The 25239-nt window shown below is 41.2% G+C and overlaps 1 protein-coding gene across 2 annotated transcripts in view; it reads right to left on the bottom strand.

Moving 5' to 3' along the window:
- Positions 1 to 24274, bottom strand: part of RASGRP3 (RAS guanyl releasing protein 3) — a 280740-nt gene extending 256466 nt beyond the window's left edge. The window contains exon 1 of one of the 2 annotated variants that reach the window (XM_077486434.1): positions 24106 to 24274. The gene's annotated coding sequence lies outside the window, so the exon portion shown is untranslated. The remainder of the gene's footprint in view (positions 1 to 24105) is intronic. The other variant, XM_077486437.1, reaches the window with a different exon arrangement.
- Between the last annotated feature and the right edge of the window lie 965 nt (positions 24275 to 25239).

Below are 25239 nucleotides of genomic sequence, written 5' to 3'. Positions count from 1 at the left end.
TTTGCGTTACAGATGAGGTCTATGGCTAGAATTATTATTCTCGCTCTATCGATCGCGGAAATACTTCACATGTGTGGTTTGACGATCGTTTTCATATGCAGGCGCTACTCACATATGTGTTCGCTTCTGCGCATGAGCTTGTCGGGACAGGGTGTTTTAAAATAAAAAATTCTTATTTATTTTACTTGATTTTATTTATTTTTACACTGTTTAAAAAAAAAATGGATCACTTTTATTCCTATTGCAAGGAATGTAAACATCCCTTGTAATAGAAAAAGCATGACAGCTACTCTTAAATATGAGATCTGGGGTCAGAAAGTCCTCCGATCTCATATTTGGACTTAAATGCAATAAAAAATATATATATTATTTGAAAAAATGACATTGAAAAAATATTCCTTTAAGAGCTATGGGCGGAAGTGACGTTTTGACATCACTTCCGCCCTCCTATGGTATAGAGACGAATGGGGGGGTCTTAGCCTCACTCGTCTCCATACCCACCAACAAGAAGGACCCGATCCCGCCGCCGATAACTGTGATCTCGTGGCGAACCCGCTACGGAGACCACCATTATCGTAAACAGGACCGCCTCCTGTAAAGAGGGATATCTCGGTTGTGGCAGCATCTGCTGCCGTTACCAAGATATCCCTCTTCAAAGTACCGATGTATATGTACAGGAGGTGGTCCTTAAGTAGTTAAATATTGCATGTTAACTTCAAATGAATGAGCTATTAATGCAACACTAAAAAAAAGATGACGTAAACAGAGACCTGCAATATTTTTTATATCTCAATGCACTACAAAGAACAGTATTGTGTTTCCTTGCATTGTGGTGCACTACAGCGCAGTTGAATTGAGAAGGTGTGTTGGGGTATCATTCACAATGAATGGCACCGCATCACACCAATGCACATTGTGAGTTGCAGTGCATTGCAGTAATACACACATTACAGCAATGTGCTGGTGAATAAGCCCCAACTCTTAAAAAAATGGTACCTAACTACAAAAGAGAAAAAAAACAGGCCTTCAGTCCTGCTAGACATGGCTTTGCTGTGTAATAGAGCTGTGATAAATCTCAAGGCTGGATGGACAGAAATCCAAATCCAAGTAAAATAGCTGTCATATATATATATTAGTGTTGCCAACCTACCAGATTGAAATTTACTGACATGACACCCCAAATTTACTGGCACAGCCATGTTTTTACTGACATTTCCAAAAGTTACAAGATTACAGTTTCAAGTCCAAATTTCAGTATTGGGCTACAAATTAGTATAATATGTGATTTAAGGTAGCTATTCAGGTAAAAAGCATATTTATTATTTTATTTTTAATATAGTAAGTAAGCGGCTCAGGGACAGTGTTGGAAGGCAACATTATTTAATATCATATTTCAGGAGTTTCTTTCTGGTTGATACAACCAAGCCTTTACTTTCTTGGTGGCGGTCTAGAATGTAACGGGTTGCACATCAAAGCTTTGTAGCATATCTGAAAGAAGAGATCAGGCCTCCATCAAGGCTGAACAAGCTTGACTTCGGACCGGCTGATGTTATATAACACTATGCAAGCAAGCTTGAAAGGGACCATAGCTGACAAGATGATTGATGAATGTCCTGCTACAGAAGATCAAAGGACCAAAAGGCATTGAATATATATATATATAGACATGCCACATGGACAATGCTGCCCCTAGAGGCCAATACAGCAGGAGGGACAGTAATATAATATATTGAGGAGGACTGCCCCATAAGTACTGTGATTCGTCGAATGTCTAGATGGGATGGCAATGGGGTTAGGTCTGGATGGTGTATGATTGAAGTATAAAGGGCTGAATGAGTCAGAGAGCTCTCTCTCTACCCATTTTCGCTCTTGGCCTGTGCCTAAGCCTCATGGATCTCTCTACCATTTTGTGATCCTGAGCCCAGCTGATGAAACAATAACAAGGAAAGCATTGTGATAAGTATCTTTGATGTTCTTTTGTCATATACTCTGTATAATTCTCTATAGCATGCTAGCATATTCCTATTTTCTTGTCAAATAAACAAGGCTCTGGCCGCTGAGGCTCCCTTGCACCATGACATCACACAAAATGCTCAGGCACCGCCTCCGCCAGACCAGCCCCCCACCGTTGCTGCCCAAACACACTGTAACAGATACTTTGATAGCCAAGCGTCACAGCCATATTTTTTTACTGGCAAAGTTTTCCTCTTACTAGCATTTACTGGCAGGAGCAATGTGCCAGTTTTTTACTGGCTGCCAGTAAAAATACTGACGGTTGGCAACACTGATATATAGATATATATATAATTCATCTGTGTATTTACAGTAGCTGTCAGGAATTCAGCTTTAAAATGATAAAAGGTGAAATCTAGAGGGTGTTTATGGGTTGCTGCACTCTGTGCATGATATCACACATTAGATACATTTAGAGCATAACGCCATTCAAAACAGTATTGTTGCATGTGCATAGTGTCCTCCTCTATATTCCTTTGCCAGTTTTCTTAAATTACCCTATTTATACTTTCATACTGTATATACAACAGAGCTTTTTTAATGTTATTCTTTGTAACATTTTTTTTGTCCCGTGCACTTTATAAATAACTTGTAACAGTAATACTTATAGTCTAGTGATTTAAATATAGCTCTGCATATATATAGCACATGACATACAGTAGCATGACTTGGAAGTATCTGGGTAAGCAGTTTTTTTGGTTTCACATAAGTCCCTAATTTGTTTCCATTACACCTAATTGGTGATATATTATTTGCTTTACATGCTCCAAGTGCACAATTCCCAGAGAAAGTACAGCATATGAGATGTCTGGAGAATACATTTTAAAATATAAAAAAGAAAAAAATCAGCTAGATATTGCATGGTGAGATTTATTCAAAACAAAATGTTTTTAGTACTTAGTTAAACATCTCAACTTAGAGCAAGATTTTTAATAGAATAAATTGATATACCGTATGTGTGTGTGTGTATATATATATATATATATATATATATATATATATATATATATATTCATAAGCACATATATATATATATATATATATATATATATATATATATATATATATATATATATATATATATATATATATATATATATATATATATATATATATTCAAGCACATATATATATATTCAAGCACTTTCAGACAAAAAATAAAATTTGTCAATTATTTTCAAAGGCCATCCAGGAGCAAAAACAACATACAGTATAGAAGTCTACAAGCTTATTTAATTTTATTTTACTATATGTTTTATATAATCCATTGCAGCTAAAGGTATCATTCATTTTATTATGCTTCAGGCAGGTTCTGTACTCTTTTGTCACATACTGATCTCATACACACTGATTTACTAAAATTGGGCTGTGCAAAATTTGGTGCAGCTCTGTATTGAAACAAATCAGCTTCCAGGTTTTATTGTCAAAGCTTAATTGAACAAACATAAATGAGAACCTGGTTACCATGAACAGCAGCACCAGATTTTGTACACTCCAGTTTTAGTAAATCAATGCCATAATGTCTTTTTTGTGAAACCTCCCTCTCATGTCCCCAGTTGTCAGAGATCTCGCACGGCAGAGGCTCAATTGTGAACATAGATGCCTAATTAATTATGTGCAAGAACTAGAATGTGCGCGCGCATAAGCATTGCATGTGAGCATGTGCACATACACATATCGTGGCACCCAACAGCCTATTTAAACTAAGCATCTGACTGGCCTCAGTGCTGGATTGTCTTCAGCTCTGGTTCCTGTGTTCCTTGTTCTTGAAAGTATGCTTGTCAGGGCTGGGCTCAGTCCTTCCTTCTCAGAGCTCTGTGCTCAGCTGTCAGTTAATTGCCAGTACTCTTCATTCCACAGTGACTCACCTTGTCTTCATGTCCTGCTTGTCAGCTAGCCCTGCTGGCTATTTAAACTGCCTGGATCAGATCTTCTGTGCCTTAGCCTGGTCAACATATCTGGATACTCTTTGCTGTGTTTTCCTGTTAAAGACTTTTGCCTGGCTGACTTCCCTCTGGTTCCCAATCCCGTTTACTGTCTCTACTTCGCTGATCTGTGGATTCCTGTTTCACTGGCTTGTTCTGACTACCCGTTCTGGTTACCGAACCCTAGCTATGGTTTGACTAGCAGGATCACTGCATGGCTCAGTTTGCCATGTCGTATGGATGCTCCTGATTCGCACTGCTCAGCTGAATCATCCCACTGAGGCTATTCCAGTACAACCTGTGTTGCAGACTGTCCCTGCAGCTGCGCCCTCCTCGAATATTCCCTCTATAAGCAGTATGTCCGGTTCTGCTCCGCTTCTCCAGCGATTTGGGGATGATCCAGTTCAATGCAGGGGGTTTCTCAACCAGGTTGGGATTTACGTTGAGATGCTGCCCTAGGCATTTTCCATGGATAGAAGCAAAGTAGGCTTTGTGATTTCTTTGCTTTCTGAGAGAGCCTTGGCCTAGGCAAACCCCCTATGGGAGATGCAAAACCCTGTCGTCCTCAGTTACCCAGAGTTTGCAGCTTCCTTTAAAAGGGTATTTGATGTTCCCGCATGCTCCACTTCTGCTGCCAAGTGCCTTATGTAAATCAAACAAAATACAAGAACTGTTTACGTCATTGAATTCTGTAGGCTGGCAGCAGAGGTGGCTTGGACAATGAGGCCCTCGCATCTGCTTTTTCTGATGGTCTCTCGGATACAATCAAAGAAGAATTAGCAGCCTGAGATATAGCCACTGAGCTTGAGAAGTTGATCACATTTGCCATTCTCATTGACTCCAGACTTTAAGGAGCGCTTGCGGAAGCCTCCTGTACGTTTGGCTTAGAGCTTTGCAGTCCCACTCGTGCCTCCCTCTCCTCCCATACCTCCTGGTACCGAGTCTGCCAGTGAAGTAGAACCCATGCAGTTGGGCTTCATATGTCTCTTTGTGGATGAGAGGGCCTTTAGAAGGAGGGAAAAATTGTGCCTTTATTGTGGCCAGGCAGGTCACTTCCTGAAGTCTTGTCCTACCCGTCCAGGAAACGCTTGCACCTGAGGTCCTGTAGGGGACAGACCTTAGGTGGCATTGTTACATCTCCAGTTATCCAGAAGTATAAGCCACTGGTTCCAGTTACCCTTTCTTGGTCTGAGTCGTCCATCAAGATACAGGCTCTAATTGACTCTGGTGCTACAGGCCTGTTCATATATGGTGCCTTTATGTCTAAGCACTCGAAGCTGCAGCTTCGTGACACTCCACTTGCCAATGAGGCTATTGATGGAAGACCTCTACAGCCTGCCCATGTGACTCATGAGACTACTCCATTGACCATAGCCGTAGGGGCTCTTCATGAGTTAATCCAATTCCAATCATTTCCTCACCTCATTTTCCGGTTGGTTATTGGTTATCCTTGGTTACAGAGGGACAACCCCTATTTTGATTGGCTTCATGCCGAGGTCCTTTCTTGGTCACATGTTTTCAGAAAGTGGCTAAGGTCTTGTACACCTCTTCACTCTCCTCCCTGCCTGAGGAGTAACGCGACTTTAGCGATGTCTTTGACAAAGGTCAAGCTAGTAGTTTGCCTTCACACCAGTCATATGATTGTGCAATTGACCTTCAACCTGGTGCTATACCCCCTCATAACTGGGTTTACCCTTTGTTTGTCTCGGAGGACAAAGCCATGGAGGAGTACATTGTCAATGCACTTTCTGGAGGATTCATCCGTAAATCTTTGTTTCTTGCTGGTGCTGGTTTCTTCTTTGTGAAAAAGAAGAGTGGTGAACTGAGACCGTGTATTGATAATAGAGGTCTCAATCACTTCCCGATTAAGAATGCTTATCCAATTCCATTAATTACAGAGTTGTTTGACCCGCCTCAAGGGAGCAACGGCTTTCACAAAGCTTGATTTGAGAGGGGCATACAGACTTATGAGGATCATGGAGGGCGACAAATGGAAAACTGCATTTAATACCAGAACAGGCCATTACGAATACCTTGTAATGATGTTTGGTCTTTGCAGTGCCCAGGCAGTTTTCCAGGAATTTATCAATGATGTCCTCCGAGATTTGTTGCAGCCATGTGTGGTGGTTTATCTCAATGATATCCTCATATTTTCCAAGTCCCTAGAGAGCCACCACACAGATTTCTGTTTTGTGCTTCAGAGGCTGAGAGATAATAACCTGTATTGTAAATTGGAGAAGTGTGAGTTTCATTGTGAACAGGTTAAATTTCTGGGTTATATAATTTCCACTGCTGGTTTTTCGATTGACCAGAGAAACTTTTGGCAGTTCTACAGTTTCTTGGCTTTGCCAATTGTTATCTGAAGTTTATTCATAACTTCTCATCTCTGGTCAAACCCCTGACTGATATAACCAGAAAGGACAGTAACCCACAGAATTGGTCTCTGGATTCCATTAATAAACAAAGAAGAAAGTATTGCCATCTAAGTGCAGCATGATAAACACAATCTAATATAGGACAGACGATTTTAAACTCACAAGATTGCAGAGATTACAGTGCAGTTGAAATTGTATAGGAAGTTAATCCACTCCTGGGGGGAGGCGGTCGACTCGCAGGTGGAAAGGCAGCTGATGTTCCCGGCTGCGCTGGTGGCTCCTAACGCTTCCTGGTTCCCATATTCGGCTCAGGGTCGGCTGGACACGTCACTTCCAGATGGTGAGAGAGTGAGGAGGAGCATGCGTTCGGATCTTGTGTGCTCCTTCATCAGGCATTCATTAATGCCTTTGAGAGTCTCAAGGCTGCCTTTGTTTCTGCTCCTGTGTTGGTACATCCTGATTGATCCTATGCACCTGAGACTGGAGTTGGTGCCCTACTGTCTCAACATCCTACCTCTGAGAGCGCTATGCATTCTTGTGGCTACTTTTACAAGAAATTGTCTCCTGAGGAATGCAATTATGAGGTTGGGGACAGAGAGTTGTTAACCATCATTTTCGCCCTTAAAGAATGGAGGCATCTCCTTGAAGTTACTGTTGTGCCGGTTCTTATTCTGACTGACCATAAGAAGGGCGGGAATGGGTTCTTTTCTTGTCAAGCTTCAATTACATTGTCTCATTCTTACCTGGTACTAAGAATGTAAGGGCTGATGCATTGTTGTGACAGTTTTCCTCTGCTTTCAAGATGGAGTTGGTTCCTGTGATACCTCCAGATCATATTCTGGCCACTGTTTATCCCAGTCTCACTTCTCCCTTGGGTGATAGAATTCTTGATGCTAAGATCCATTCTCCTCCTGAGAAACCTTGTGGCTTCTGCTTTGTCCCTGAGAGTCTCCACACTGCCGTGCTCCAGACTTACCATTTCCCCAAGGCTGCTGGCCATCCAGGGAAGAATCAACTCATTTGGGCTATTTCCTAACAATTCTGGTGGCTTAGTCTACGCGCTGATGTAACCACCTTCGTAGCTGCTTGTTCAATGGATGCTCAGAGTAGGACACCACGACACCTTCCAGTGGGTCTCCTACAACCCATAATCAATGGAGAGAGGCCTTGGGACCACCTTCCTATGGATTTTAAAATATGGAGTTACCCAACTCTCAGGGCAACACAGTTATCCTTATGGTGGTTGTCTCATTGTATTCCACTTAAGAAGTTTCCCACATCCAAAGAACTGGCTTCCATTTTCGCTCGGGAGATCTTTCGCTTACATGGGCTACTGAAGGTCATCATCTCGGACAGGGGTAGCCAGTTTGTGTCCAGATTTTGGCAAGCCTTTTGAGCACAGTTGGGAATTCAGCTTTCCTTCTCCTCTACGTATCACCCGCAGTCCAATGGAGCCGTAGAGGGAGCCAACTAGTCCTTGGAGCAGTTTTTATGTTGCTACATTTCTGACCACCATAACAAATGGTCAGACCTCTTACCTTGGACGGAGTTTGCTTACAATAGTACTGTCAATACTGCTTCCCGATTGTCTCCATTCAAGGCGAATTATGGCTTCCAAGCATGAATGTTGCCTGACTCATTTGTTCCTCAGAGCATTTCTGTATTGGAGGAGCATCTCTGTTGTCTTCATTTCACTTGGGTACAGGTCCAAGAGTCCTTGCAACATGTCAGTGTTAGGTACAGACTCCATACTGACCATGGATGCCTACCTGTGCCTTCCTACCAAGTTGGGGACAGGGTCTGGCTGTCATCCTGCAAGCTCTGACTGTGTTTCCTCACTCAAACTGGCACCGCAGTTTATTGGGCCTTTCCGTATTCTCCATAGGATCAACCCAGAGGCTTGCACTTTAGACCTTCCTTCTAATATGCATATTTCTAATGTATTTCGAATGTATTTTATGTCTTTGGTGGGCACATACAGTACCTGGTTCATTAGAAAGGGTACGGTCCGGAGGAACGCTCTTGGGTCTCATCCTCAAACGTACATGCTCCTGTCCTCCTCTGTGCTTTCCATAGATGTTTTCCCCTCAAACCTGGTGATCCTCTGAGGGGAGGGGGAGGGAAGGGGAGGGGTCGTTGAGGAGGGGGTACTGTCAGGGCCAGGCTCAGCTCTTCCTTCTCAGAGCTCTGTGCTCAGCTGTCAATTAATTGCCAGTACTCTTCATTCCACAGTGACTCACCTGGTCTTCATGTCCTGCTCATCAGCTAGCCCTGCAGGCTATTTAAACTGCCTGGATCAAATCTCCTGTGCCTTCACCTGGTCAACATATCCAGATACTCTCTGCTGTGTTTTCCTGCTAAAGACTTTTGCCTGGCTGACTTCCCTTCTGGTTCCCAATACTGTTTACTGCCTCTACTACGCTGATCTCTGGATTCCTGTTTCACTGGCTGGTTCCGACTACCTGCTCTGGTTATTAAACTCTGGCTATGCTTTGACTACATTTGCTTTGTTTGTACCATTTTACTATTTTATTAAAAAGTGTGATTTTTACTGCACTTCTGTCTCAGTCTGATTCATGGTTCCTGACAATGCTAACCTTGTCCCTGACCCGGCTACATCTGACACCTCTCTTGGATCACTTCTGCCTATTATGTCTGCTGCTCACTTGTGTTACCGATCTTGGCTTGGATTTCTGACCAAGTCTCCGCCTCCTGGCTTGGTACTTTGCTGTCAGCACGTTACTTACGGTTTCTGACATTGAACTTGATCCGGACTCTGCACTTGTCCACCGGGCTGCTGCTGGACACATTTTTGGACCAGACTCCATACTACCACTGGAAGGTCTCTTGTGTTTCCAAGCTTTAGCTCACTACAACAGCTTCCTGGCACCTGTACCCTGCCCTAGCAGTCCCTGTCTTCACTACCAAGGTTGCTTCGATGGGAATTTCACAAGTGGCCACCCTCATCATCTCAGGCTCCACAGTCAGGTATGTGACACCATTGTTAACCAGAACTGAGTGAGTACAAAATAGGACATCCTTAGCGCCTGGTTACACTTACCAGCATTTTTTTTTGTGGCTCAGAACACACAAAAATAAAAATACCTGCACGTATAGAAATTAGGCTTGCAATGTCGCTTACAATTGAAACAATTTTTATTATTATTGCTTAGTGAATGCCATTTTTTCTGTAGCACACCCTACAACAAGAATGAATAAAAAATTGCCCCCCCCAACATGTATCAAAAAAGGCCCTTTCAGTCTGATGTGTATTTTAAGGGGGTACCTCACAAAAAAACAAAAACAAAACACAGTTCTGTCTTTTATGGGACAAAGAAATTAATGTAGTATTTTATGCAATATTTCTAAGTGCTCTCTAACCCAAGTATGAATACCAACCTGCCCCCCTTCAATCCTGCCATGGATGATCCAAAAACAGCTTTGAAAGAGATGGTTGATTCATAGTTACAGCTTGTCTTGGCTGCGAACACTTTCCTGAGACAAGCAATGGCAAGAGGAAAGCAGAGTCTGAATCCACACCACCATAGTTCTCTTGCCGTTGCCTGTCTCAGGAAAGTTTTTACTTAAGTACCTTACCTATGTGGTAAAGTACTACATGTACTTTATCACATAAGGGACCGACCTGTCAAACAAGTCTTGGTATTGTTGCCCAGTCTTTAAGCACTAGCACTTTCACTTAGGAAGGGAGAGCATCACATGCTCCAGACTCTACTGTAGGAGAGAAAAAAAAAAATGAGCATTATCTAGTGGGACCACCATGAAAGAAAACCTGTTGCTTTGCCATATATTAGCATAGCTTATATTTACTTCAAGCATAGCAGAATGACCTATCACATGGTGTGATTGCTGCTCTGTCCTTACATTCCAGGAATTTCTGTGCTGGGTTAAATATTAGATAACTATATCAGTCTAAACCAGTGGTCCCCAACCTTTTTGGCACCGGGGACCAGAATTGTGGATGAAAATTGTGGCATGGCCCGGGGGGGTGGGCGCATGGGGGACGATGCAGCTTTTCGTGGCCAATTTGTCAGGAAATGGCTGGTGTTAGCACGTCATCACAACACCATGGTTAATGTGGTGTCAGGATGATTGAAGTGCATCATTTTTATTATTATATTGTAATATAAAATGAAATAGTTCAACTCACCATAATGCAGAATCTGTCACTAGATGCAGCTTGCCACTTGCTACCAGCTTGCCACGTTGCCTATCACCAGATTTCCACATGCCACCAGATGCAGACTGCCACATGCCATCAGATGCAGATTGACACATGCCACAGTCACATGTCACCAGATGCAGATTGCCACGGTTCAATGCCACCAGATTGCCACGTCACCAGATGCAGATTGCCACAGTCACTTGCCACATGCCACCAGATGCAGATTGCCACATGCCATCAGATGCAGATTGACACATGCCACAGTCACATGTCACCAGATGCAGATTGCCACGGTTCAATGCCACCAGATTGCCACGTCACCAGATGCAGATTGCCACAGCCACATGTCACCAGATGCAGATTGCCACAGTCACTTGCCACATGCCACCAGATGCAGATTGCCACAGTCACTTGCCACATGCCACCAGATGCAGATTGCCACAGTCACTTGCCACATGCCACCAGATGCAGATTGCCAGTCACTTGCCACATGCCACCAGATGCAGATTGCCACAGTCACTTGCCACATGCCACCAGATGCAGATTGCCACAGTCACTTGCCACATGCCACCAGATGCAGATTGCCAGTCACTTGGCACATGCCACCAGATGCAGATTGCCACAGTCACTTGCCACCAGATGCAGATTGCCACAGTCACTTGCCACATGCCACCAGATGCAGATTGCCACAGTCACTTGCCACATGATGCAGATTGCCACATGTCACCAGCCACATGCCACCAGATGCAGATTGCCACAGACACATGCCACCAGATGCAGATTGCCACAGACACATGCCACCAGATGCAGATTGCCACAGTCACTTGCCACATGCCACCAGATGCGCATTGCCACAGACACATGCCACCAGATGCAGATTGCCACGTCACCAGATGCAGATTGCCACAGTCACTTGCCACAGCCACCAGATGCAGATTGCCACATGCCACCAGATGCAGATTGCCACAGACACATGCCACCAGATGCAGATTGCCACAGTCACTTGCCACATGCCCCCAGATTCAGATTGCCACAGACACATGCCACCAGATGCAGATTGCCACAGACACATGCCACCAGATGCAGATTGCCACAGTCACTTGCCACATGCCACCAGATGCAGATTGCCACAGACACATGCCACCAGATGCAGATTGCCACAGACACATGCCACCAGATGCAGATTTGCCACAGTCACTTGCCACATGCCACCAGATTCAGATTGCCACAGACACATGCCACTAGATGCAGCATCTTAAATGCAAATTGTCACTAAGTGCAGTGGAGTGCAGTGGAGTGGAGTGGTGGGTTCCACGTGAGAGAGAACAGAGGTGATGCGGGGCGGGCTGTGAGACATGATGTAATCTCTCTGCTACCCCGCTTCACCTCCAACAGTATACTGGCCGGGCTGTGTGGGCGGAACAGCAGTGATGTGGGCGGGCGGTGGCAGATGATGTCATCTCTCTGCTCATCTGCTTCACCCCCAGCAGTGTAGCGGCAGGGCTGTGTGGGCGGAAGTGCGGTGATCGCTCTGCTCACCGCTGCCGCCGCATCTGCATCTCAGTGCACACTTCGCGGCCCGGCTGCAAATAGGCTACGGCCCGGGGGTTGGAGACCCCTGGTCTAAACGTTTCCTCCAGATGCCTATAATTACCTAATCACTGCGATGTTAAGAGGGATGAGCAAATGATTTGTACTGAAACAATGAAAAAGACACCTGCAAATCAGACCACTATTGAGAGTGAAATTTGCAATTTTTAAAACATTTTTTACAACATATTGTATAATGACTTAATTGTCTATCTCCATCACTATAGTCCAGTGCCTGCTGTGGTACTGTACGGTACACTAAACACAAGGCACAGTAAAATAGTTTATAATAATGTAAACAATATTATTGTGGATGTAGTGATCATTCATTAAAAATGTATTGCCAGGAAACAAAATAATAAACAGTACATTATGCTCTCTGTGCGACAACCTCCAGCCAGAGAATGCCCCACAACTATGGAAGTGGTCAACAATAGCGACCACCTTGTTTTGTTTTTTCTCATTGGAGTTTCTTTTTAGTCATGGCCTAAATTTATAAGATGATTTTCAATGAACCTTGTACCATCAAGAACAAAAATGCACTATGATGCAATTTACCAGTCCTTAGATGTGGTGGCTGCCTTAGTTCTCTCTCGACAGGCTAAGCCCATTTTATGAAGAGAAATTCCTGATGATCTAGAATTTCAGTGTTCTTGTAACACACTGCTCACAGCACTGGTATCTCAATGTTATGAAAAGAAAAAAAGGAAATGTTTGTAATAACGCTGCTCCTCCAAAAATGTGATGCAGGGTTGTCACTGTAGGACAGGAAGTATGTACCTGGGAAGATCAGTTGGTGAAAATGAAGGAAGCTTAAAAAAAAGAAAACCAACATAATGGCCACATCTATGAACTGATAACCTGCAATATTTTTTTTCTGACAACTTTGTCCGACCGTGTGTATGCAACAGTTTCGGACAAAATCCGTCGGACAAAATCTGACGGACAAAATCCGAAGGATTTGGTTGTCGGAATCTCCGATCGTGTGTACAAGGGCTAAGAATTGGTAAGCTGCAATATATTACATTTTTGATTTTGGGTTTAATACTGTTTCATTGGTAGTGAAGCTTTCACTTCTAACAACTTGTGTTAGCTAATAAATGGAATCACTTAAATTCTAAACTTTTTACATTTAATAATTAAATCATATTTGATTCTAGTTATAATTTAGTGTAGTTTTCTGCTCTTCCTGATACAGTAACTGCATCCATTTAAAAATAATTAACAGACACATTCCATTAACAAATTATTTTAATCATATCTAAACCAAAACACAAAACAAGAAATATTGCAACTTATCAGTTCATAAATGTGGCCATTATGTTGGTTTTCTTTTTTTAGCTTTTTTTCCTTCATTTTCATTTTCACCAACTGATCTTCCCAGTTACACTAGAGGAGTTAGAGGAACAGCGTTATTACAAACATTTCCTTTTTTTCCTTTTCATAACATTGAGATACCAGTGCTGTGAGCAGTAAATTACAAGAACACTGGAATTCTAAATCATCAGGAATTTCTCTTCATAAAATGTGCTTAGCCTGTCAAGAGATAACTAAGGCAGCCACCACATCTAAGGACTGGTAAATTGCATCATAGTGCATTTTTGTTCTTGATGGTACAAGGTTCACTGGAAATCATCTTATAAGTTTAGGCGATGACTAAAAAGAAACTCCAATGAGAAAAAACAAAACAAGGTGGTCGCTATTGTTGACCACTTCCGTAGTTGTGGAGCAATCTCTGGCTAGAGGTTGTCGCACAGAGAGCATAATGTACTGTTTATTATTTTGTTTCCTGGCAATACATTTTTAATGAATGATCCCTATATCCACAATAATATTGTTTACATTATTATAAACTTTTTTACTGTGCCTGTTGTGTTTAGTGTACCGTACAGTACCACAGCAGGTACTGTACTATAGTGATGGAGATAGACAATTAAGTCATTATACAATATGTTGTAAAAAATAATTAAAAAATGGCAAATTTCACTTCAATAAGTCTCAAAAGTGGTCTGATTTGCAGGTGTCTTTTGCATTGTTTCAGCACAAATCATTTGCTCATCCCTCTTAACATCGCAGTGATTAGGTAATTATAGAAATCGGAAGGAAACGTTTAGACTGATATAGTTATCTAATATTTAACCCAGCACAGAAATTCCTGGAATGTAAGGACAGAGCAGCAATCACACCATGTGATGGGTCATTCTGCTATGCTTGAAGTAAATATAAGCTATGCTAATATATGGCAAAGCAACAGGTTCTCTTTCATGGTGGTCCCACTAGATAATGGTCATCTTTATTTTTCTCCCCTACAGTAGAGTCTGGAGCATGTGATGCTCTCCCTTCCTAAGTGAAAGTGCTAGTGCTTAAAGACTGGGCAACAATACCGAGACTTGTTTGACAGGTCGGTCCCCTATGTGATAGAGTACATGTAGTACTTTACCATATAGATAAGGTACTTAACCACTTTCAGACCGGACCAATTTGCTGGTCAAAGACCAGAGCACTTTTTGCGATTCGGCACTGCGTCGCTTTAACTGACAATTGCGCGGTCGTGCGACGTGGCTCCCAAACAAAATTGATGTCCTTTTTTTCCCACAAATAGAGCTTTCTTTTGGTTGTATTTGATCACCCCTGCGGTTTTTATTTTTTGCGCTATAAACAAAAATAGAGCGATCATTTTGAAAAAAACGCATTATTTTTTACTTTTTGTAATAATAAATTTCCCATAAAAATATATAAAAAAACATTTTTTTCCCTCAGTTTAGGCCGATACGTATTCTTCTACATATTTTTGGTAAAAAAAATCGCAATAAGCGACTATTGATTGGTTTGCGCAAAAGTTATAGCGTTTACAAAATAGGGATAGTTTTATAGCATTTTTATTAATAATTTTTTATTATTTTTTTTTTACTAGTAATGGCGGCGATCTGCGATTTTTATTGTGACTGCGACATTGTCGGGGACCCATCGGACATTTTTGACACATTTTTGACACATTTTTGACACATTTTTGACACATTTTTGGGACCATTGTCATTTATACAGTAATCACTGCTATATAAATGCAGTGATTCCTGTGTAAATGACACTGGCAGTGAAAGGGTTAACCAGTGGGTGGCAGTGTAGGGGTTAAGTGTTCCTAGGGGTGTGTTACTAACTGTGGGGGGGTTGGGCTTTCATTTAGTGTACACTGATCTCTGCTCCAATCACATGGAGCAGAGATCAGCGTCACTAGTTGCTAGGCAGAATGGAAAAATTTTGTTTACACAGCATTTCCTCCATTCGGCAGCTCCGTGAGACGATCGCGGGGATGCCCGCGGCGATCGAGTCCGCGGGTCCCGCGACCGGACTCACGGGGGTCCCGACCAGCGCGGGAGCGCGCTGCCGCCGGCGCGCTCCCGATGGCACGGCGGCATAGAATATTGGACGTACATGTACGCCAATATGCCTGCCCGTGCCATTCTGTCGACGTACATCGTCGTGCGCTGGTCGGGAAGTGGTTAAGTAAAAACTTTCTTGAGACAGGCAACGGCAAGAGGACTATGGGGGTGGGGATTCAGACTCTGCTTTCCTCTTGCCATTGCTTGTCTCATGAAAGTGTTCACAGCCAAGACATGCTGTAACTATGAATCAACCGTCTCTTCCAAAGCTGTTGTTGGATCATCCATGGCAGAATTGAAGGTGGGCAGGTTGGTATTCATACTTGGGTTAGAGAGCACTTAGAAATATTGCATAAAATACTACATGCCTGTTTGATATACATGAATAGAACCTATCTTTCAAATGATCTTTTAGGCAGATTCAGGCCTACTGCAGCATCCTTCAATTTATTTTTTGGACAGGAAGTAGAAAATGGCTCTCACACCCATAATAATGGATGTATTTTTACATTTCCTTATATATAAGAAAATGTATATTTTAAGTTGTCATTGTTTTTTTTTTCTATTTGCATAGTAATGCAAGCTTATTTGTTTTTTTACTATGTTTGCTTGGAAAGGTATGTCTTTCCCCATCGACTTTAGTTTTCTTCCCCCATTGTACATTCATTGTCAGCTGTGGTGATTTCACCTGAAACACAGCTTAGAGGGCAAAAGCTTGTCAAAACAGGTTAAAATATCCTATAGGAACTTTACAATGTTTGCTTGGAACTGGTAGCTATAGTTGAGCTGGCACATAACATTCCCTAAAAACCATATAAACTTTAACTTTCAACATAATAAAAGTTTTATGACATATGAACAAACGCTGCTAAATTTTTATTTAAGTTTTATCCTTAAAATAGGACTGTAGCCTCACCAAGCACCTATTGCAAAACATCTAGGAAATACATTTGCATTAATGAATACTTGAAAAAATTCAAAAATTTACCCGTTCCTGCATGCATATGTGCCCCAATGGTGTCCAGGTACAGTAGCAGGAAGGATCCTGATGACCTCTGCTTTGATCTGTACCAGAACCCTCAGATATAATAGGCTTTCCAATTCCTCTTTGTATATCATGACAGTACCTGGAACTTTATAGATAAATGTAGTTCATCCAAGTCCTAGCTTACATTTTTCTTTTCATTATGGCACCTCCTTCTTTCAATCTCTCACACTTACAGAGGGCAAAAAGCCTAGAAAGGATTAGGCATTTTGGTTGAGAAATACAAAATACTGTAGAATGCATAGCAAATTATTTCTTGAAAGATTATGAAGTGACAACATGCCCCCCTCTCCCACCCTTACTTAAGAGGTTGAAAAAGAGGGACAATGGGATGTGGAGATGATAGTCATGAGTAGTTGGATGTTATAATTTAAATGGGTGCAATTAAACCATGATGAACATATGTTTACATCACTGCAATATGAAAAATGAAGCCCAGGAGAAAAATTAGTGTGTGACAGGGGTGTACTAACAAAATTCTACAGTATGCATAGTGAGAGAGGCAAAACCACAGCCTCCACATGCCAGCAGCTTAACAAACCTCCCATATCAGCAGTTTAACAGCCCCTGTAAACAGCAGCTTAACACATCTATCAACCAAAAACAGTAATTGGTTAGATGATAACATAGACTTTGGTAGACTTAAGCACCTAGGACATGTGACATGTAGTCCATGTGTCCTAGGTCTCTTTCCAAGTACACCATCTGGTGGTGTAACCCAACTATGCAGGTAGAATGATCTGCAACCTAACCATACTTCATAGGCCAGCGCCAACATTGCTAACAGTCAGAGCCAGGAACCGAGGGTACTGGACAAATTACCTATTTTATTGAGCTCCCACTGACCAACAATGAAAAATAGTGCTCACTATTGATTACCACTAAATGGGGGCCCATATTGTTCACCACTAACAGGGCCATAGATAAGGGAATACCACCAGTCCTTCTGTACGGGGCCCAGCAGAGGGGCCCATGCAGCAGGGTGAATCAGATTTGGGCAGGGAGGGTGATCTGCACAGCAAACATATGGTTTACAGGGAGGGTGATTGTTGCGGTAGAGGAAGCAATTACAGGAACTGATCCCTTGTATGGCTCTCTCTGCAGCAGCTGAAAGTTAACTTCTTCTCCTCTCCCTCCCACCGTCTTTCAGCTGCTGCAGAGAGAGCCATACAGGGAATCTATTCCAGTAACTTCCTCCTCTGCCACAATGATCACCCTCCCTGTGAACCATATGTTTCCCCTTGCTGTCCAGGACCCCTTTGTGCCCCCAACCCTACAGTTCTGCCGGCTTCCCTCTTCCCCTCCCTGCCGGAAGCTGTAAGCACTAAATAAGATGGATGGTGGGGAGAGGGTTCAATAAATATGTCATATTTACCAGCCTATTCCTTTCCTAAATGAACACAGTGACTGATTGGTACCGATCACTCACTGTGTTCATTCATAACTGAAGCATAGTAAACCGCGTTTAATTGGGTGGGGGCCCTGTCAGGTTGGCTGTATGGGGACCTGTGATTTCTAACAATAGCCCTGACCACTAACAAAGGGGAGCCCTCACCACTGACCATTATTGAAAGGGGACATACACCACTGATTGCCAAGGAATTGGCGCTCACAACTGACCACTAGTAAAAGGGGGTACCCACCACTGACCACCAAACTGAGGCACATTTGCCACTGATCACCAAAAAAAGGGCCCTAAACTGACCGACAGTAGAAGGGGACAATACACTGACCACTCTACATAGTGCATTCCCCTGACTGATTGTATAGTCCTGACTTTTGAACTCTGCAAGCTGTGCAGTACATTAAACATTTATGACTAAAGTATTCATTGTCTAAAGTATTGTTTTTTTTTTCCTATTGTTATTCTTTAAGCTAGACTCAGGCAAAGTGCTACTTCTATTTCTATAGTCTCTGTGTTAAAAGGCTTATGTAATGGAAGAGTTACATTTTAAAAAAAATATCCTTTTTCCTGAGGCTCATAGGCTCATAAAAAAATAAATAAAAGTCAACAGCTGCAGTATTTGTACAACTGGGGGAATCAATGGTGTAGAAGGATCTGGGTGTACTGGTAGGTCATACGTTTAATAATGGCATGCAATGCCAAACAGCGGTTTCCAAAGCAAGCAAAATCCTTTCTTGCATTAAGAGGTATAGACCTCCAGAGAGAGAGCGATAGAGAGTTAAGTTTCCCCTGTACAAATCATTAGTAAGACCTCATCTGGAACATGCAGTTCAGTTTTGGGATATTGGCGAACTGGAGAAATTGCAGAGAAGGGAAACTAAACTGATAAGAGGCATGGAGGAGCTCATCTATGAGGAACGATTAGAGGAACTGAATTTATTCTCTCTTGAGAAGAGTAGATTAAGGGGAGATATGATCAACATGCATAAATACATAAGTGGTCCATATAGTGAACTTGGTGTTGAGTTATTCAATTTAAGCACTTACATACCAGGCCATAGTAAAATGACGCCAGCAGGAGCACTCTCCCATCCTGAGCGGGCATCATATGATGTCAGACTACCTGAGTACCTGTCACCAGCCCATCAGAGTAATCAAGTACCTGTCACCAGCCCATCAGAGTACCCGAGTACCTATCTTCGGCCTATGCCTCAAAGAATATACGCTGGGGTGTTTGCTTTCCAAAATTGGGTAATTTTGTGGATAATTCCACTGTCCTGGTGCTCCAGAACCTTCAAAAGTGTGATAGGTAGGAATTAAGTTAGATGTGTAATTTGTATTCCTGGAATGCCTGAAGGTACTACTTCAATGTTGGCCCTCTCTATGTGGACAGACTGTGTAAAAGTCTCACACATGTGGTATCGCCATACTCAAGAGAAGTAGCGAAATGTATTTTGGGTGGTAATGTTTGCTATGTACATGCTTTGTGTTAGAAATATCTTATAAATGTACTACTTTGTGTAAAAAAAATTCCCCATTGACGACGTCGACTGATGACAAAACGCGTCTTGAGGAGGCACGTAGTGGCATCACCACGTGTTTGGAGTAGGAGGATGGGTTCCGTGTGTTTGTGCCGGCCGGCATTTCTTTTATATGCATATTTATTTCTTCCCAAAGGTAAGTGCATTACTTAGTTTTAAATAAATTGTTATTTAGTCTATATATGGCTAATTTTCACTCTTCTAAGGCATTTGTTTGAGCTAAAACAGACACCTTAGTTGGATAGAGGATAGAGAGAGCGATCTGCACGATCCGGTTTACCGCTACCACTGTTGTCATCTGCAAGCTAAAAGCCAAGGCTGGGTTATATCTATCTGCCATTTATGCTTGCCATCTGGCAAGCAGATTCTACAATTAGGGTGGTCGGGCACTTTCTTGTTTGTGTGTGCACACTGCCGTGATATTATTATTATTATGATTATTATTATACAGGATTTATACAGCGCTTTACAACATTAGGAATTTCAAGTGGCCTATATTGACTTTCTTGTTGTTTTGCAAAGTTTCATTTGACCCATTGATTGAGACTTTTTTTTAGTGCAGCTTTTTAAATTTTAGTCTGTTTCTTGTGTAAAAAAAAAAAAAAACTATTTTCTTTCCATGTGTTCCAAAGACTTGTGGAAAAAAATGAACCCTTCAAAAGACTCTTAATGCCTCAAAGAATATACAATGGGGTGTTTGCTTTCGAAAATGGGGTCATTTTGTGGGAAATTCCATTGTCCTGGTGCTCCAGGGCATTCAAAAGTGTAATAGGTCATTAGGAAATTAGATGTGTAATTTATGCTCCTAGAACGCCTGACATTGCTCCCTGTATGTTGGCCCTCTCTATGTGGCCAGGCTGTGAAAAAGTCACACACATGTGGTATCGCCATACTCAGGAGGAGTATCAGAATGTATTTTGGGGTGGAATTGGAAGTATGCATATGCTGTGTGTGAGAAAAAAACAAATTTGTTATTATGACAATTGTGTGTAAAAATAAAAGAAACATTTCTTAATTTTCCCAAGAAATGTGGGAAAAAATTACAACTTCAAAAAACTCGACACTCCCATGTCTACTTTTCAAATAGGGGTCATTTTGGGGGTATTTGTACTTTCCTGATATTTCAGGGCCTCAAGAAATGAGATAGCCCATCAGTACATCAGATGTGATCAGTTTTCAATGATTGGCACCATAGCTTGTAGACGCTATAACTTTCACACAGGCCAAATAATATACACTTATTTGAGTTATTTTTACCAAAGATATTAAGCAGTATAAATTTTGGCCCGTTTTTTAAACAAAAATTACTTTTTTGCAAAATGTTATCATAGAAACAAAAAAAGTGTTTTTGTTTTCCAAATTTTCGCTCTTTTTTTCAATGATGTCACAAAAAATAAAAAATAAACAGTAATTTGGTGATTAAATACCACCAAAAGAAAGATCTATTTGTGTGAAAAAATTATAATAATTTTGTTTGGGTACAGTGTTGCATGCCTGAGTAATTGGCTTTCAAAATGTGAGAGCACTGAAAGCTGGTCTGGGCAGGAAGGGGGTATAAGTGCCCGGTATTGAAGTGGTTAAGGTCATCACAGAGGACAAAGGGGCATTTTTTACAAGGTGTGCTCTATACATCTGGAGGAAAAGAGATTTAATCTCCAAATACGGAAAGGGTTCTTCACAGTAAGAGCTGTGAACATGTGAAATAGACTCTCTCAAGAGCTGGTTCTGTCCAGCTCAGTAGATTTCTTTAAAAATAAGGCATGGATTATTTCCTAAATGTACATAATATAACTGGATACTGATATTTATAGGTAAAGTTGAGCCAGGGAATATCTGATTGCCTCTTGGGGGATTGGGGAGGATTTATTTTCCCCTGCTGGAGAAGATTGGATCATGCTTTGCTGTTTTTTTGTTTGCCTTCCTCTGGATCAACTGTGGGTATGGGATTGTGTATATAGGATTGTAAAAAAGAAAATTTCTTCCTTTTTTATTGGTTAAACTAGATGAACTTGTGCTTTTTTTCTACCAGACTAACTATGTAACAGGCTTACATGGTTCATGAATTTAACTAAAACTGAACCCCAGGCATAAATCCTAAAATATTTAAATATTTTGCACAATAGCCACAAAGGACATAAATCCACTTTGTAAGCACCAGATAATTTGCAAACCGGATATTAGCAGGCCCATCCACTACGGACAATGACAAGGTGGGGGGGGGGGGGGGATTGGAGGACAAGATGGGTCACCCTGCACAACGAGGGAGCAGCAGTAACTAGTCTTTATTATAGGAAGTTCCTGTCTATAGTTACAGTTTTACACTAGATAACTGCACAGATCAGGAAGAAATACACAAAGCACATCAGAATTCAAGTAGGACAACACACGTCTCTTGCACTTGGACATCATTTTCTTATCCTGGAGTTAAGCTTTAAGATTTTAATTTTGCCAGTTTGTCACTTCTTGAACATTTTCTTCTTTAAATGAGTTTACAGACAAACTACAAGTTATTTCAGTGATTTACGGAAAACACATATTACTCCAGTCATGTGCATTATTAAGGATGTACCACTTCAACTTCTCTTTAATGGTGGTTACCAAATAGCCCTAATGCCTATGATAAACTACATGACGTTAGTGGTGGGTGAATTACTGACAGATACCTCCTGTATTATTCCTAATTATGCTTAACTTTCCTATCATAAGGAAAGATAATAATCTTGTTATAGGCAGTGTCCTCTAGAAGAGGCGTAAGACGAGGTTCTCAGGGTCACCAGCCGCCTTATGTAGATAGGAAAAAACACAGGGATGCAGAATCAGCACTTTTTGATTCCAGTATCTATACTACCAAAACAAATCCCAGTCATGTGTGGGAGAAGCTTATTGAAGAAGGTAACAATTTCAGCAAAGTATTTCACATGTTGTATAATGAAGCACTTAACACAGAAGCAGATAATTTAAACTTTCCTGTAATTACTACTAAATATGATAAGCAGATTTCCAATTTGGCCATGCACAGTGCTGTATTTAGAGTTTATGTTGTCCTAGGTGTATGTGATTCCATATCTTCAAGCATCGGCTCTATGTGACTGCTACCATATACATTTAAAATTAGGTATGATGCTGAATGTCGGCTTTAAACATTTTCTGAGCTCCAACGTACTATGCAATCTATTAGGCAGAATTTTACAGAGACAGGACTGTTAGATGCTGAGCTGCGTAGAGCCTCATGAAGCTCTTGTAACTTCTTCCCCAATTTTTTGAAGACCAGTCTACAGTGATCAACAGACAAATTGAAAACGATTAAAAAAACAGGGTATGGGTTTTTTGTCTTAAACATAATTTTTTGCTTTGTTGCTATAGGGCAGTGATGGCGAACCTTGGCACCCCAGATGTTTTGGAACTACATTTCCCATGATGCTCATGCACTATGCAGTGTAGTTGAGCATCATGGGAAATGTAGTTTGAAAACATCTGGAGTGCCAAGGTTCGCCATCACTGCTATAGGGCATGACACTTGAATGTCTAATTTTAAATAAGCTGGTATCATCTATGCAGATATTGGTTGTCCATTCAAGTAATTTGAACCTCTTATGTGGGCAGAGAATCCAAAACTGAATATTATGCTGTCTATCACACTCTAATTGGTAAATAAAACTGAGCATACTCTTTGCCATAATTTCATCATCAAAAAACGCATGTCAAAGTAATAAATAGATCCAAAGATACAAGCATTGCCGGTCAATCACTGAAGTAGATGAACTTGTGCAACTATGTAAACATTTGACGTTTTTTTGCAAATCTAACTGTTCTTTAAATTTGAGTTTAACCTTGATCTCTGAGCCACCTTATTGGTCCTTAATGCAATGGGCAATTGACCAATAGAGAAGCTCAGAAGGTAGGTGAGAACCAGACCAAGCAAAAAAAAAAACAATATTTGCATATAATTTCAACTGCCTATATTTTTCAATTTACTGATTGCCTTAACATGCAGTTTTCTATTTATAACTTCTGCTTATGCCTTTTTTTTGTCATCACAAGCTTGGTGTGTATTAACCCAAATTTTTCTTTCAAATTAATAGATTACAAATAGCCTAGTATGTGATCCCGTTAGCCTGCAAAATATTCAAAACCTATGAAAAATGTATCCTATAGCCCCATACACACTATCAGCTTTTCTGCTGATTTTTGTCTCTGGATTTACCAAAACCATGTAGTGCAAGGGCCTGCCTGATTGCATACAAATTGAAACTCCTAAGGTTTAACCTCATATTATATGGTTTTGGTAAATCTGAAGGAAAAAATCATCAGAAAATCTGATAGTGTGTATGGAGCTTAAGAGTTAATTCCCAGAGTGCCCTAATAAGATTGAGGATATGGTTGCCTATTGTATATGAGGTGCTGTGACACTTTTTTTTATTTTATCTTAATCTGCCTTCATTAGACAACCTCGTGCTCTTCTGTTAATAACACCACTTAAAAAAAGCAATATAAATAGGCTGCGAAAAACTGGTTGACAAGTTTGTTTCAAATCACATGGCGTGAAATCAGCTTATTTTAAGGCATAGTTTCTGATCTAAGTGTTAGTTCATGAGCACACATGCATAACATTATCTTTAAAAACCCATAAAAAAAAAACATGTCTGACCTTAATCCAGACTTAGTCTTCTTCCTCCTTCACACCAGGTTACACATATTTTCCGAAATCCTTGTTAGAGTTTTTTTAATTTCATATTTAGCTAATTTTTTTCCAGTCTTGGATAGTGCCTGCTCCCTCCCTGTAGGTCTATAAAAAGAGACTGTATGAAGGTCTTTGCAGTAAGGATTGTGAATGACTTGACGGAGCAGCAGGCACATTTCCTTCTATTCTTTCTTAAGTTCATGTTCCTGCTTCCAGTTGTGTTTTTTTCTCCTTCTTAATTTAACTATAAATAGGTCTGACAATTGCAGCTCAGCTTAGAGTAGTAGCCCAGGCAGGAAGTATGCAGCAAACAGGGTATAATTATAATTTTTTTTAACAATACATAAACACAAATGCACATATCCTTTTAGTCAGTGTGATCAAACAGGGCTTTTCAAGTGCAGGTATTGTTTGTCCTAAATGACGCACCCTTGACAGAAAATTCAATTTGTAATAAGGTCTATTTATTGTTCCTTTCAATCTTCTGGAAAATAACACGTATTGTAGTTATGAAATGTAAATTATTTAACTGACTAGCGACAAAAGTGGAATAATAGCAAGCCATATCATACAGGATGTGGGTGATATTTCTAGAGGGTGGGCATTTTTGTGCTCTCTGATAGATAATATAAAGTGTATCTATAGCCAATCCATATATTTGAAGTTTTGTATAGAGAAGGGAAGAGTAAAGCCCTATACACACTATCGGATTTTCTGCTGATTTTTGTCTTCAGATTTACCAAAACCATATAATATGAGTTCAAACCTTAAGACTACGGGGAATTTTGGCACACTATGTGGGGAACAGGGCAGCCATCAGAAATTTTGCGTCCCCTTATGCAGCTTTAGGCCTGGGCCCCCCAGGCCTGACCCTCTTACATCAGAGTTTACCCCTTTCATTAGGGTCCCCAGAGCCCCCCTCCTTTCATCAGTGTCTCCAGAGCCATCTCCCCCTTATATCAGGGTCCCAAGATCCCCCTCTCCTTAAATCAAGGTCCCCAGAGTTCGCTCTTAGATTAGAAATCCTACTTTCAATAGGATCTAAATCCAACCTTACATCAGGGCCCCCTAGAGCCCCCCTCCTTAAATCTGGATCCCCAG

The sequence above is a fragment of the Lithobates pipiens genome, unplaced genomic scaffold (genome assembly GCF_037356315.1).
Source record: "Lithobates pipiens isolate NorthernLeopardFrog02 unplaced genomic scaffold, aLitPip1_a1.2 Scaffold_18, whole genome shotgun sequence".
In the NCBI taxonomy this organism is placed as follows: domain Eukaryota; kingdom Metazoa; phylum Chordata; class Amphibia; order Anura; family Ranidae; genus Lithobates; species Lithobates pipiens.
The sequence above is the reverse complement of the archived record's forward strand: the minus strand, read 5'-3'. Positions and strand labels throughout refer to the sequence as shown.